At 43.7% G+C, this 14,609-nt stretch overlaps 1 protein-coding gene and 2 non-coding genes across 4 annotated transcripts in view; 1 reads left to right on the forward strand and 2 right to left on the reverse strand.

The window, feature by feature from the left end:
• Positions 1-5,789: 5,789 nt before the first annotated feature.
• On the reverse strand, positions 5,790-5,923 carry LOC132674108 (U11 spliceosomal RNA). The gene has a single exon (XR_009608418.2). It is a non-coding gene; the product is annotated as a U11 spliceosomal RNA (small nuclear RNA).
• Positions 5,924-8,160: 2,237 nt separating this feature from the next.
• Positions 8,161-8,267, reverse strand: LOC132673955 (U6 spliceosomal RNA). The gene has a single exon (XR_009608288.2). It is a non-coding gene; the product is annotated as a U6 spliceosomal RNA (small nuclear RNA).
• Positions 8,268-10,875: 2,608 nt separating this feature from the next.
• Positions 10,876-14,609, forward strand: part of TAF12 (TATA-box binding protein associated factor 12) — a 32,906-nt gene continuing 29,172 nt past the window's right edge. Inside the window, exon 1 of one of the 2 annotated variants that reach the window (XM_078452156.2) lies at positions 10,876-11,008. The gene's annotated coding sequence lies outside the window, so the exon portion shown is untranslated. The remainder of the gene's footprint in view (positions 11,009-14,609) is intronic. The other variant, XM_060624761.3, reaches the window with a different exon arrangement.

The raw sequence follows: 14,609 nt of genomic DNA on the forward strand, positions 1-14,609 counted from the left end.
TTTGTAAAAGATACAAAAGATACAAAATACAAAAACATTTTGGCTATTAGGGGTCTCGAGATTCCATCTGAATTTTAGGATGGGTGTTCTATTTCTGCAAAAAACGTGTTAGGATTTTTATAGGGATTGTATTGAATCCATAGATCGGTTTGGCTAGTATTGACATCTCAACAATAATATTAAGTCTTCCAGCCCATGAACATGGGATGTGTTTCCATTTATTTATGTCTTCTTTAATTTCTCTCAGCAGTGTTTTGTATTTTTCAGTGTACAAGTTACACTCATCCTTGGTTTAGTTTTACCTCCTTGGTTAATGTTATTCCTAAGTATTTTATTTTTTGATGTTATTATAAATTGAATTGTTTTCTTAATTTCCTTTTTGGATTAGTAGTGTATAGAAACACAATTTTTATGTGACCATCCTTTCTTTTCAGTGGTCACTTATCCCAACCTAGGGGAGCTCAGGGACCTTTTTGGCTGTTTTTGGTTTTGTTTTTTTAAGTAAGGTCTGTGCCCAACATGAGACTTAAACTCATGACCCTGAGATCAAGAGTGGCATGCTCTACCAACTGAGCCAGCCAGGCGCCCCCAGATTTGGTCAGTTTTGAGAGAGGAGCCATACTTCTATCTGCCTACCTGAAGGTTAGAAACTTCCTCTTATCTTCTGACAAATTGACACTCTCTTCCCCTCCACCCTTAAAATGCCAAAGCTTCATGGCCCCTCGAAATCAATTTCCCTGAACCACCTCCCTGCCCCCCCCCCCCCCCCCCCCCCGTGGAGTAAACCCATCCTGTTGGGAGTCTATGACCTGAGTAGGAGTTCCATTTTAGTTACAGAAGGCAACTTCCTTACAAGTTGTGTAAACTTAGACTACCTATAAATGGGAAGACTTGTCCTACTTCTGAGAATGGACAGGAGCACACTGTCTTGCTACACCCATATGCTTGGACATAGCAGGTGCTTAATAAATAGCAGCAATGGGGCGCCTGGGTGGCTCAGTCGGTTGGGCATCCCACTCGGGCTCAGCTCATGATCTCGCGGTCCGTGAGTTCGAGCCCCGCGTCGGGCTCTGTGCTGACAGCTCAGAGCCTGGAGCCTGTTTCAGATTCTGTGTCTCCCTCTCTCTCTGACGTTCCCCCATTCATGCTCTGTCTCTCTCTGTGTCAAAAATGAATAAATGTTAAAATAAATTTTTTTAAATAAAAAAAATAGCAAATGTATGTACATAAGTACTTCATGACATATGAAGAGCTCTACAAATGTATTGAATGCCTACTAAGTGCCAGGTACTACATCAGACACCAAGGATGCAAGTGATATATAAGACACAGGTTCCATGCCCTCACACAGGTGACATTCTGGCTGGGGAATATAAATATTGAGCAACTAACTTTACATCAAGTGTAAATGCATTAATAACAATTATGATGTTCTGCTGCGAAGTAGATGGTGCCATGAAAGAGTGTAATAGAGTGTGAGGGTGCTAACCTAGTGAGGGGTGGGGAGGTCAAGGAAGGCCTCTCTGAGGAAGTAACATTAGAGATGAGATGTAAAGAATAAAGAAGAAGTAGCCATGATGGGAAAGGGGGAGAACCTGTTGAGAAAGAACATTTCCAGCTAGGAGGAAGAACTTTCTGGAGGCCCTGAGGCGAGGAGAGAGTAGTGGCTTCAGAGATACACAGAGAAGACCAGTGTGGCTGGAGCCCTGAGAACGAAGAGGATGGTGAGTCACAGAGACTTACAGGATGTTAAACCAAACTAGTTAGGCGCCACGGAAGGGTCTTAAGTGAGGAGGGTAGTGACATAATCAGCTAACACACAGAAACTCAGCATGCAGGAAATCCACTAAGGTCAAGTTTCTAAATTAGAGAACTTATTCCATAAACTGATTACAGCTCAGGCTCCTAGCTGTGTATATTCTCCTTTTAGCCCTTGAATTTTTTTTTTTTAACATCCTTATTCAAGTATAATTTACATACCACAAAACTTACCCATTTTAAACGTACAACTCAATGATTTTTAATAAATTTATAGAAATGTACGACTGTGACCATAATGTATTTTTAGGACATTTCCTTCACCCCCAAAAGATCTCTCATGCCCATTTGTAGGGCATGCCCACGCTCCCCACCCACCATGGCCCAGCCACCGGTGTAAATGCCCACACCCACACTGAGCTCAGGTCCACTTTGGGGGAGGGCCCAAGTGGGGGCCATGCCTTTGTCCAGACTCTTGCCCTGGACGCTGCACTTTGACCTAGGCTGGGAGCTAGAGGACCCTCTACCTGGTCCTGCTGGCTCTGTGGGAACTGGCAGTCCCTGTCCCAGGGGGTCTCTCTGGTGACATTCACTTGGGGCCCTGATGCACTCACTGAGACCCCCCTGTACCTCCCACAGACCCCAAGGTGGGGGAATGGCAGGGGTCTGGCTGGGGTCCCCTTCCTATGCCCAAGGGTTTGGGGTCCAGCCCAGCTGCCAAGTGACCTTGTCCCAGCTCCCCCTCCCCAGGCTGGTGTGAGTGTGTGTGTTCGCACCCAACTTCTATTTCATATTGCAAATGTAAATAAATAAAGGTCCTCCCACCTCCAGCTCCAGGCAGCCACTAACCTGCTTTCTGTCTCTATAGATTTGCCTTGTCTGGACATTTTACATAAAAGGAATCGTATAAAATGTGGTCTTCTGGGACTGATTTTGTCATCATTTGTATTCCAGTGACTATGTGTCTCCATTATCTAACTTTTTCATATATCCCATATTTTCATAGAAAATAGGAAAAAAATGGGGGTGCCTGGCTGGCCCAGTCAGAAGAGTGTGTTACTTTTGATATTGGGGTTATGAGTTTGAGCCCCACATTGGGTGTAGAGATTATTTAAATAAATAAAACTAAAAAAAAAAAAAGAAGAAGAAGAAAAGAATAGAGGGAAATATGGATGAGCAAAATGAAAAAGCTTCACTTTCCCAATAAGTCTTTCCTAACAGATTCCACTATAGTTGACTTTCTCCTGGGGCATTCTGGGCAGCCAGAGACCTGATTCCTGTCAGAAGACCTGGGCTCACCTTTTGACTCGCTATTTTCTCACTATGTGATCTGGGACTCTTGGAGTTTCTGTTTTCTAATCTGTAAAGTGAACAAAATAATACTACCTACATCATTGGCTTCTATGAGTAATAGGAGTTAATGCATGCTAAGTGCTTAATATAGGGACTGGCACTCGATAAGCACACCATAGAGGTGAACCATTATCATAAATATTCCTATGCAACATTTTATTTTTATTATTATTCATTATTTTTTAAGTAAGCTCCACGCCCAACATGGGGCTTGAACTTGTGACCCCAAGATCAAGGGTCACATGCTCTGTTGACAAGCTAGTCAGGTGCCCCTCTATGCAACATTTTAATGAGTAAATGGTATTCAGTTTGTGGCTATCCCTTAGTTGGTTTGAGTTCTTACTGCTCTTGAATATGTAGGCCAGGGGCCAGTGAACTACAGCTCAAAGAATGGTTTTCACATGAGATGCCTGGGTGGCTCAGTTGGTTAAGCCATCCAGCTTCAGCTCAGGTTATGATCTCCCGGGTCAGTTCGTGAGTTTGAGCCCTAGGTCTGGCTCTGTGCTGACAGCTTGGAGCCTGGAACCTGCTTTGGATTCTGTTTCTCCCTCTCTCTCTGCCCCTCCGCTACTCATACTCTCCCTCTCTCTCTCTCTCAAAAATAAACATTAAAGAAAAAAAGAATGGTTTTCACACTATTTATTTTTTAAATGTTTATTTATTTTTGAGAGAACGTATACAGGTGAGGAACATAGAAAGAGGGGACAGAGGAGCCGAAGCAGACTCTGTGCTGACAGCAGCGAGCCTGATTCAGGGCTCAAACTCACCAACCATTGAGATCATGACCTGAGCAGAAGTCAGACGCTTAACCAATTGAGCCACCCAGGCACCTCTGGTTTTCACATTTTTTTTAATCATTTTTTTTTTTAACGCTTATTTATTTTTGAGAGACAGAGCACAAGCAGGGGAGGGGCAGAGAGAGAGAATCCAAAGCAGGTTCCAGGCTCTGAACTGTCAGCACAGAGCCCGATGCGGGGCTCGAACTCATGAACCATGAGATCATGACCTGAGCCGAGGTCGGATAATCAACCGACTGAGCCACCCAGGCACCCCTGGTTTTCACATTTTTAAATGGCTTGCAGGATTTTAAAAATAAATCAAAATAATACTATTTCATGACATGCGAAAATTATATGAAATTCCAATTTCAGTGTCTGTAGGTAAAACTTTATTAGAACACAGCTACACTCCCTTGTTTGTATATTGTCTCTTACTGTTTTGCAACAGCAGAGTTGAGTGGCTAGTAGATACCATATGACCACAAAACCTAAAATATACACCATCTGGCCTCTTTACAGAAAAAGTGTGCTGATACATGGTGGAGATAACTCTTCATCCCTTATGCTTTATAAAAAAAAAAAAAAAAAAAAAAAAAAAAGTACTGCAAAGGAACATCCAAGGCCTGTGAGACCAGAAGTCAGTGGCCTCTTCAGGCTGCCACCCGGCTGGTTTCATACTGGCCTTTCTGGTCTTTCAGCTCTTGGTCTGTCTGCCGCACATTGGCTCCACCCTCAAGACTTTGCCTCTGCCTAAACAGCCCTTCCCCCAGACAACTTTGTGTGGGGGTCTTCTATTGCTTCTTCAGGTTTCAGTTACAAAGTCTTTGCTTCAGGAAAGCTTTCCCAGATCTCCTCCTCCCAGCCAAATTCAGCACAGTAGTACTCAGTTTGCTATTCTCTCCCCTCACTAAGACTTGTCAAGTCAGGCCCTGGATCTATCACTACTACAGTTGACCTTGAACATTGCAGAGCTTAAGGGTGCCACCCTCCCACCATTTACCCACTGTAAAAAAAAAAATAGTATAACTCCTCACCCAGTATAACTTTTGACTCCTCCCAAATTGCCTTCTGTTGACTAGAAGCTTTACTATAAAACAGTTGACTAACATGTCTTTTGTATTAGATGTATCATATACTGCATTTTTCTTTTTTTTTTTTTTAATGTTTATTTATTTCTCAGAGACAGAGACAGAGAGAGTGTGAACAGGGGAGGGGCAGAGAGAGAGGGAGACACAGAATCAAAGCAGGCTCCACGCTCTGAGCTGTCAGCACAGAACCTGAAACGGGACCTAAATTCATGTACTGCAAGATCATGACCTGAGCCAAAGTGCGGACGATTAACCCGACTGAGCCACCCAGCAGCCCTAACTCAGCTTTAGAAAGGCATAGATATATGCATACATATCATATAGTCCTGGTTAAGGGGGAACATTTTTTTACAAAATCAGTTATGTGTGATGATTCAATCACCCCTGTAGACAGGTACCTAGGTGGAAGCCCGATATTCTCACTGTGTAATTCAGAGCACTCTTAAGGAGACTTGTAACTTGTTTGGCTTAAACCTCAATTCCTTCACCTGTGGTACGGAAAACAGCCGCTCTTCCTACGTCAGCAATCACTAGAGCAGCTTTTCCACAACCAACGCAGCCGTGAATACGCCCTAGCGATCACAACTCCTTGACGTTTTTCAGTAACTGATTGACTTCCTAGAAAAAGACCTGCGTAACTGATTGACTTCCTAGGAAAAGACCTGCGTAGAGATTTTTTTCCATAGCTACCATTTCACATACTTGCATCAGATCCCTCAAAAAAGGGATAATAAACACCGCCCGAAATTACGACATTGCCATACAAGCAAAACCAAACTTGCAAATTCTTTCTTAACGCACTACTTCAAACAGGGGCGCCGGGACCAACGATCACCAGCTGCCCAGGTACCAAAAAATTATGCTTCCGAAATCTCTTGATGTCGATTCCGCACGAAGAGCAATGGAGCTGCCCTACGTGTGCCACTCACGACAGAAGCCCTTTTTGCCTTAACAGAACCTAAAGCAGGGTGGCAGCGTTGGCGAATCCCTCTTTTGCTAAAGGTGAAAACAAAGCTGAAGCAATTTCCTATTTCTTGTTTCTTAGGGTGAAAGGAGGAACTGCAAGACATTCTGGCCCGGAGGGCAATCTTCACAAAAAGACTTATGATTTGCCCTTTTGGTTTTTATATAGAAGTAAAGGCAAGGAGGTAAATTGATATGCAAATATGAGCGGTGCTTGCTGGGAAGGGACCGGCAGGCGCAGAGGGAGTGGCAGGGAAGAGCGTTTGTAGGAGAGGGCGGGAGAAGATGTCGCCAGCTGCAGTAGGCATGGGGTGGCACCTGTTGTATGCTGCGCGGGAGATCCGCTTCTGGGCGGCTCTGGGTACCTGTCTGCGGAAGACACGAATCCCACCCTATTAAAATTGAAAACGCACAAACTTGTGCCACCCCTAGCCATCGACCCGGATGGGGCCCCACCAGGCGAGCACTGGAGGCAGAGCTTCCCATTAAGAGAAAAATTGGGAGGAACCTACTCTTCTGCTAACGGATTAGCAGAGCGTTGTGTGTTCATAAAGTGGAACAACATCTGCTGCGCTGCCAGGAGTGAATTAGACACCAAAAAGCATTGAGTGACAAGAGATGCAGAATAAGGTACAGCATGACGACCATTAACGTGAAGGGGAAAAAAAAGCAATACATTTGGATTGGTTGAAGTAGATCTTTATCAACAGATATAAAAAAATGAGTGAAGGTGTTGAATAGGGTACCACATTAAATGATCAGTGTAACAAAGAGCATACACGTGTGCACATAAAAACCCAGTGCTATATGTTTTCTGACGCCACATACTTTATTAACTTTCTAAAAAAGATTTGTAAGAACACACATCAGTGATTACCTCTGGGAAGGAGGGAAGGATGAGACTCATGACACACAAGACTTTAGATTTACCTGTAATATTCTAATTATTTTAAAAAGCATAATGAACTATTTTATTACTTGTATAATTGAAATTATTTTTAAAATTGTTCTTGCTTTTGAGGGCACCTAGGTGGCTCAGTCAAACATCTGACTCTTGGTTCCAGCTCAAGTTACGGTCTCATGGTTCATGGGATGGAATCTCAGCTCTGTGCTGACAACATGGAACCTACTTGGGATTCTCTCTCCTTCTCTCTGTGCCCCACCACCACCTCATGTTCTGTTTGTCTCTCTCTCTCAAAATAAATAAATTATTTAAAAAATTGTCCTTGCTTTCTATATTTTCTCCCTATATTTCATTTTCTAAAGTCAGGTTTGTTGACATGTAATTTATATATAAATATACCTTTTTTATCATATGGTTTAACAAACTCATATAGACATGTATCTGGTACCAAGGTCAATCAAATATCAAACATTTCTATCACCCCCAAAAGCTCCTTTGTCTCCTTTTGTAGTCACCTTCTCCCCCTAATCCCAATCCTGGTAAGTAGTGCTCTTCTCTGGTCCTGTAGTTTTGCCTTTTCCAGAATGGCGTAAAAATGGAATCAATCACACATCAGTTTTAATATAAAAACAGTATGTGCTAATTGTAAAAATGCTGAAACAGTACAGAAATGTGAGAATGTTTTCCCCAAACTACCATGAACAGTTTAGTGTTTCTCTTGCCAGACTGTTTCCTATGTACATATACATAGATTTTTTTTTTTTAGTGTTTTATTTATTCTTGAGAGAGAGAGAGAGAGAGAGAGAGCATGAGTGAGAAAGGGGCAGAATGAGAGAGGGACACAGAATCCGAAGCAGGCTCCAGGCTCCGAGTTGTCAGCACAGAGCCCGATGTGGGGCTGGAACTCACGAGGTGTGAGATCACGACCTGAGCCAAAGTTGGATACTCAACTGACTGAGCCACCCAGGCGCCCCTACACAGATTTTTTTTTTTTTTTTTAATTTTAAACTTTTTTTTAGAGAGAGTGTGTGAATGCTCGAGTGGGGTGGGGGGAGAGAGAGAGAGAGAGGAAATCAGAATCTCCAGTAGGGGCTCAATCTCACGACCCTGGGATCATGACCTGAGCTGAAATCAAGAGTCCAGTACTTAACTGACTGAGCCACCCAGGCTCCCCTACATTTTAAAACAAAAATGTAGACTGTCAGGCATTTTACTCTCCTTAAAATAGTTTATTTATTTTTAATTTAAATTTTAGTAAGTTAATATGCAGTGCAATACTGGTTTCAGAAGCAGAATTCAGTGATCAAATTCAGTGAAAAATATTCAATGCTTCACAAATTTGCGTATCATCCTTGTGCAGAGGACATGCTAATCTTCTCTGTGTCGTTCCAATTTTAGTATATGTGTTGCCGAAGTGAGCACCTTAACATATTTTAATAATATATAGAGGTACCTGACCTCTACAAGTTAGAAGCTGCAAGAGAAGGAAGTCACATAAAAAGCTCCTACGCAATAATAGAAAGCAGACCTGTAGTGTAAACTACGGGCACTGTCCGTTGTGTTTGGTGGGGGCTCCTCCTATAATCAATTCGCTAGTCATCTCTTAAAAACAAATCATTATTTGGGGCACCTGGGTGGCTCAGTCAGTTGAGCATCCGACTGCAGCTCAGGTCATTATCTCACAGTTTGTGGGTTCGAGCCCTAAACCTGGCTTTGCACTGACAGCGAGGGCCCGCTTCGGATTTTCTGTATCCCTCTCTCTGCCCCTAACCCCCACCTCTCAAAAATAAACATTCATTTTTTAATTTTTTAATGTTTATTTATTTTTGAGAGACAGAGAGAGAGACAAAGTGTGAGCGGAGGAGGTACAGAGAGAGAGAGAGGAAGACACAGAATCCAAAGCAGGCTCCAGGCTCTGAGCTGTCAGCACAGAGCCCGATGCCGGGCTCGAACCCACGGACCGTGACATCATGACCTGAGCCGAAGTTGGATGCTCAAGCGACTGAGCCACCCAGGCGCCCCCAAAATAAACAAACATTTAAAAAATTAAATCACTATTTCACTCCCCCTTTCAACACTCCAATGGCTTCCCATTGCACAATAAATAAAACCTCACGTCCTCACCATAGCCTACAAAGTCCTGCCTGAGCTGAGCCCTGCTTGCCTCTCCCAACTCTACCCGCCACTCTATCACTTATTAAATTCCAGCCACCTTGGCCATCTTGGTCCTTGAATAACCTTCCTTAGCTCAGGGCTTTCGATCACCCAGCTAGTTAAATCTGGTATTCTCTCTTACACTTTTGTGTACTTTCTAATGGTCTGTTTCCCATTCCAGATTGTAAACTCTCAGAACAAGGATATTTATTATCTGTCGTATCTACTAGCATATATACCCAGGACCTAGCAAAAAGCTTGGCACACAACGAGCACTGTTTGCTGAATGAGTGAATGTACATTTAAACTGGTCTTAAAAAGATGGGGTGGTAGGGAAAAAAGTGTGCCAGATCCTTAGGAGAATGAAGAGAGCTGTAGCAGGGAAATTAGGCTAAGGAAGGCCATTTGAAGCCTAATGGTGAAGGGGCCTTGAATCTAAGAATTTGCATCTGGTGGCAATGCAGGTGATTGGGAGTTTGGTGGGCCAAGGATGAGAAGATGTAAAGATAAGGAGGGCAGCTGGCTGGCTCAAAGAGCCTGTGACTCTCGATCTAGGGGCTGAGTTTGAGCCCCGTGCTGGATGTAGAGATTACTAAAAAATAAACTTAAAAAGTAAATTAAATAAGCTTAAAAAAAAAAAAAAAAGGTTAGGTTACTGCACCAATATAGGTGGGGGACACCTCTTCCTGATTTCTGCAGGCAGTTACTATGGCTCACTTTGGGCTGTCATGGCCCTTTGTATATTCGTTTGTGTCTGCAGGTTCTTCATTTTAGTGTGAACATCACATTGGTTGGGACTGGGTCTTACATGCCTAGCACTTGGCATAAGGTAAAAAATGTTATCCCAAAGTGATGTAAAAACTAAAACCATCAGTTTAATGGTTACACACAGGACAGGATTAGGCTTTAAGTGAGAGTTCAAGTTGAGACTGCACTTATTAGAACCTTACCTAATCTCTCAGGGATTTTATTTTAAAGTTGTTTTTTTTTTTTTAATTTTATTTTGAGAGAGAGAGGGAGAGAGAGCAAGAAAGGGGCAGAGAGAGGGAGAGACAATCCCAAGCAGGTTCCATGTTATCAGTAGCGAGGAGCCCCACGTGGGGTCTGTAACTCACCAAACCGAGATCAAAACCAGAGATCAAGAGTCCCACACTTAACTCACTAGGCCACTAGGGCGCCCCTCTCAGGGGTTTTCTTTAAATGATTACGTGATATAGGGGCACCTGGGTGGCTCAGTCGATTGAGCATCTGAGTCTTGATATTGGTTCAAGTCCTGATTTGGGGGTGGTGGGATCAAGCCCAGCGTCAGGCTTCATGTGGAGTCTGCTTGGGATTCTCTCTCTCCCTCTCTGCTCCTCCCCCATTTCAAAACAAATAATTTTTAAAAAGATTAAATGATGTATCGGAGTTAAGAGGCTTAGCAAAGTTCCTTGATGACAGTAAGTGCTCAATTAATACTATTTGCCAATCCATAGGTACAACCCGTCTCTCGTCTCCACGCTCTTGTGCTGCCAATTCCCTTGTTAGAGTTCAACGGGATTATCCACGGGGTGCTTCGGTCCCAAGTGGTATCTCTGTCTAGATACGACCATAAAGGCAACTAAATCAACTAAAAATGGCGACCTGTAAGACATCCAAGGGCGTCAATTATCGGCCGTGCTAGCGTATACGATACGCGGAGACTGAAAGAAACAGCAAGAGCAGGGATCGCAACGCCGGGGTAGAAGGCAACGAGTTCGCCCACGCTGCCACCCAACCACAAGCAAGAAAAACCCCAACCGCCGGAGCGGAGAAACAGCCTAGGACCGCGACCACGTGTCAGAGAGCAGTCTGCGCATGCGTAAGCGAGGCGCGCGCCCGCCGGCCGGAAGAGCCGCGCGTTTCCGGGTTGGAGGCGGGGAGCGGTGCCGGAAGTACTCGGGGAGGGCCGAGCAGTCGGACCGGCTGCTGAGACGAACGCTTCACTGGGGCAGTCTCCGCATATCATGGGGAGATAGACGCTGCTGCCTGTGAGTCTTGGGCCCTGGCAGTTGAGGAAGAAGAGCGGGAGGAGGGAGTCAGGACCCAGACCCACAGTGGGTCAGTGTTTGAAGAACTATGTTGTGGAGGATACCGGGTTGTGCGAGGAATCAGGCTGTTGGGACGGGACTAAGGGGCTCCGGGCTCGGAGAAGACGCGGCTGTGGGGACCGGGGCTATAGACGGGACTTAGGGAACCGGGACGAATGTGAGTTCTCCGGCACCTGAGGGAAAGCGATGTGAGGGGAACAGGATTATGAGGACCCGTACTCTTAAGAGGAGAGGGTCTGAATGGAAAGGGGCGTGAAGACACGGGCTCCTGAAAGGTAAAAGCGGAGCTATGAGGACTTGGGCTCCTGAGAGACAGAAGCGGGACAGTCAAGACCCAGGCTCCTAAGGATTCAGAAACAGATTAGCGAAGACTTAGGTTCCTGAGGGGCAGGAGCGCTCAGAGACCACTTGGGTTTGGAAGGAACGGCAGCGGGCAGTGAAGACGGGCTTCTGTGGGGACGGGATCAGGGCTTGGAGACTCCGAAGTACCTGAAGGAACAGGGCTGTGAGAACCCGAGCTCTCCAAAGCGGAGAGTATAAGGGGCCATGGCTGCAGGGAGATCAGCCTCCAAAGGAAAGGGAGAGTTTGGAAAAGATGTAGTGATCCGTTTTTTTCCTCATATTCTCTGAATCCAGAGTGGTAAAGGATGTATTCAGGGGAAGACGACCCTTCCTTCGCGCTGCCTGCTTGGCTTTTGGCAGGCTTTTCTTGTGTCAGATACTTTTATCTAGGAAAGCCCACATGCAAGCATCTTCGTTTTCTGCTTCATTCTTACAAAGCTCTGATGTGAAGTTGAAGCCGTTTGAACTCAGTTATATACTTGATAAGTGCTTTAAATACCATTCCACTGAACCCCTGATTGAGCACAGATCTCTGCATCTCAAATAAAAGAATGTTAGAGATAGGGGGACAGGATGGCCCAGAAAGATAATCTTTGTAAAACTCCTGTTTTATAGGTAAAGAGGCTGAGGTCCAAAGAAGGCTTAGGATCACATGAAGCAATGATTGATTCGATCATAATTTTGATATAGTACCCTGCTGTGCTAGCAAATAGGAGATCTTGGCTAATAATATCCTTGAAAACATGCTTCTAGAATCTTTGCTTTAACGTCAAACTCAAGAAGGACATTCTTACAAATTTAGTACTTTATTTCAAGTCTTGTGGCTGTATTGACATCAATACAGTGAATGTCACCAGTTAGGGAACCTTTAAAGGAGCGCTTCTCCTCCCCCTCCCCCAACCCCAATATAGTAAGCCATTTAGAAAGTTGCAGATAAATAAGTTATATCCTATATTTTTAGTATCAGCATTTATTGGAGATGGCTGCTTTTAGATAAGAATGTCAGGGATACCTGGACCAGTTACTTCCCTTCAATAATATCTTTTACTGAAACCTACACAGATTAATCAGGCACTATTGTAAGCACTTTCTTTTTTTATTATTATTATTTTTTAACGTCTGTTTATTTTTGAGACAGAGAGAGACAGAGCATGAACGGGGGAGGGTCAGAGAGAGGGAGACACAGAATCTGAAACAGGCTCCAGGCTCTGAGCTGTCAGCACAGAGCCCGGCGTGGGGCTCGAACTCACGGACCGCGAGATTATGACCTGGGCCAAAGTCGGCCACCCAACCGACTGAGCCACCCAGGCGCCCCTAATTTTTTTTTTTTTTTTTTTTTAATTTACATCCAAGTCAGTTAGCATATAGTGCAGCAAGATTTCAGGAGTAGATTTTTTTTTTTTAATGTTTATTTTTGACAGAGAGAGACAGAGCATGAGTGGGGGAGGGGCAGAGAGAGAAGGAGACACAATATCCGAAGCAGGCTCCAGGCTCTGAGCTGTCAGCAGAGAGCCCCACGCGGGGCTTGAACTCACAGACCGCGAGATCATGACCTGAGCCGAAGTCGGCCGCTTAACCGACTGAGCCACCCAGGTGCCCCCGTAAGCACTTTCAAGTGTTATATTATTTAATTCTCACAACTCCACGAGTTAGATATTGTCAGTCCCATTGTGCAGATAAGGAAATTGGTTCAGAGAGTTTAAGTACCTTGCCTGAAAACACATGGAACTAAGTGGCCCATCCCCAGTCAAACCTTGTATGTGTTTGACTAATTTTGTCTACTTTTCTAAGTGAATTCCTTTCCATATCTCAGTTTGCCCATCAACAAAATAGAAGTAACAGTTAAACAAAACATATTGAATGAAAGCACCCCCTCCTCCTTAAGATTTCTATTAATACCAAGTACTATAACTTGCTAGGGTACTTATATAGTGTAGTATTTGAGAGCTAAATTTCTTTGTTTTTAAATAAGCATAGAGGGGCGCCTGGGTGGCTCAGTCGGTTGAGCGCCGACTTCGGCTCAGGTCACGATCTCGCGGTCCGTGAGTTCGAGCCCCACATCGGGCCCCTGTGCTGACAGCTCAGAGCCCGGAGCCTGTTTCGGATTCTGTGTCTCCCTCTCTCTGACCCTCCCCCATTCATGCTCTGTCTCTCTCTGTCTCAAAAATAAATAAACGTTAAAAAAAATTAAAAATAAATAAATAAATAAATAAGCATAGATATTCAAGATCTAAAAATGGGACCTGATTAGAACTTTTCCTTACAATGGAGAAAGATATATTTAATTTTAAATTTAGGAGGTCACAAAAGACCAATTTGAAGAACAAGGACTTAAATTGGATTAACTTTACAATTAATTGCAACATGAACTAGATGATTAGGGAAATTGGGGTAACTTAGTTGAAACTACTGTTTTTTTTCCCCCAAAGGGTTAGCTTATACTATTTTCAAGTGCCTCTACTATATACAGGTGATCAAAACTTACCCCAAATTATGAAGTAAAGCATTCCCATGACACCATTTCAAAATACTTGATGGTTTAATTAATGACAATTTATTCTTGAGTTAACATTCTCATCTACATTTGCAAAAGGTACTTATTTCACTCATATGTAGCTCTAGCATTGAATTATCATAATAGTGTTTCAAAGTACCTGATCAGAAAATCATTGTGTTAGAGAAGATCTGAACATGGAACGTATTACTTTTGACCTGACGTCTTCATGGAAAGCCCCAAAATACTTTGGAGACTATACACAACCAGTGTTTATCAGTCTGTATTGTGAAATAGGTGTGCCAGCGGCAGAAGACAAACTGAAATCTGTACATATGGACTTAATCTAAAATCTTACATTAATTGTTAGAGGTGTAAGGACTTAAGAATTCGGATCCCACTCTTAATTATAGATGTAGAAAATTTGGTCAAAGGGAGCTCCTATAACTCTGTGGAAGAAGTAGTATGATACCCAACCCTCCTGACTTGGGCCTTCCCTGTGCCATAGGACCCTCATCAGCCTCCTTTTGACCATTTACCACGACCATTTTTTTGCAGTCACTTTTTTTTTTGTATTGTTTTTTAAGTTTTTTTTTTTTTCAAAGCTTATTTATTTATTTTGAGAGAAAATCCCATCCCAAGCAGGCTCTGCAGTGTCAGCACAGATCCCAATGTGGGGCAGGAACTCCCAAACCTTGAGACCAT

Source organism: Panthera onca, chromosome C1 (genome assembly GCF_046562875.1).
Source record: "Panthera onca isolate mPanOnc1 chromosome C1, mPanOnc1 haplotype 2, whole genome shotgun sequence".
NCBI classification, from domain to species: domain Eukaryota; kingdom Metazoa; phylum Chordata; class Mammalia; order Carnivora; family Felidae; genus Panthera; species Panthera onca.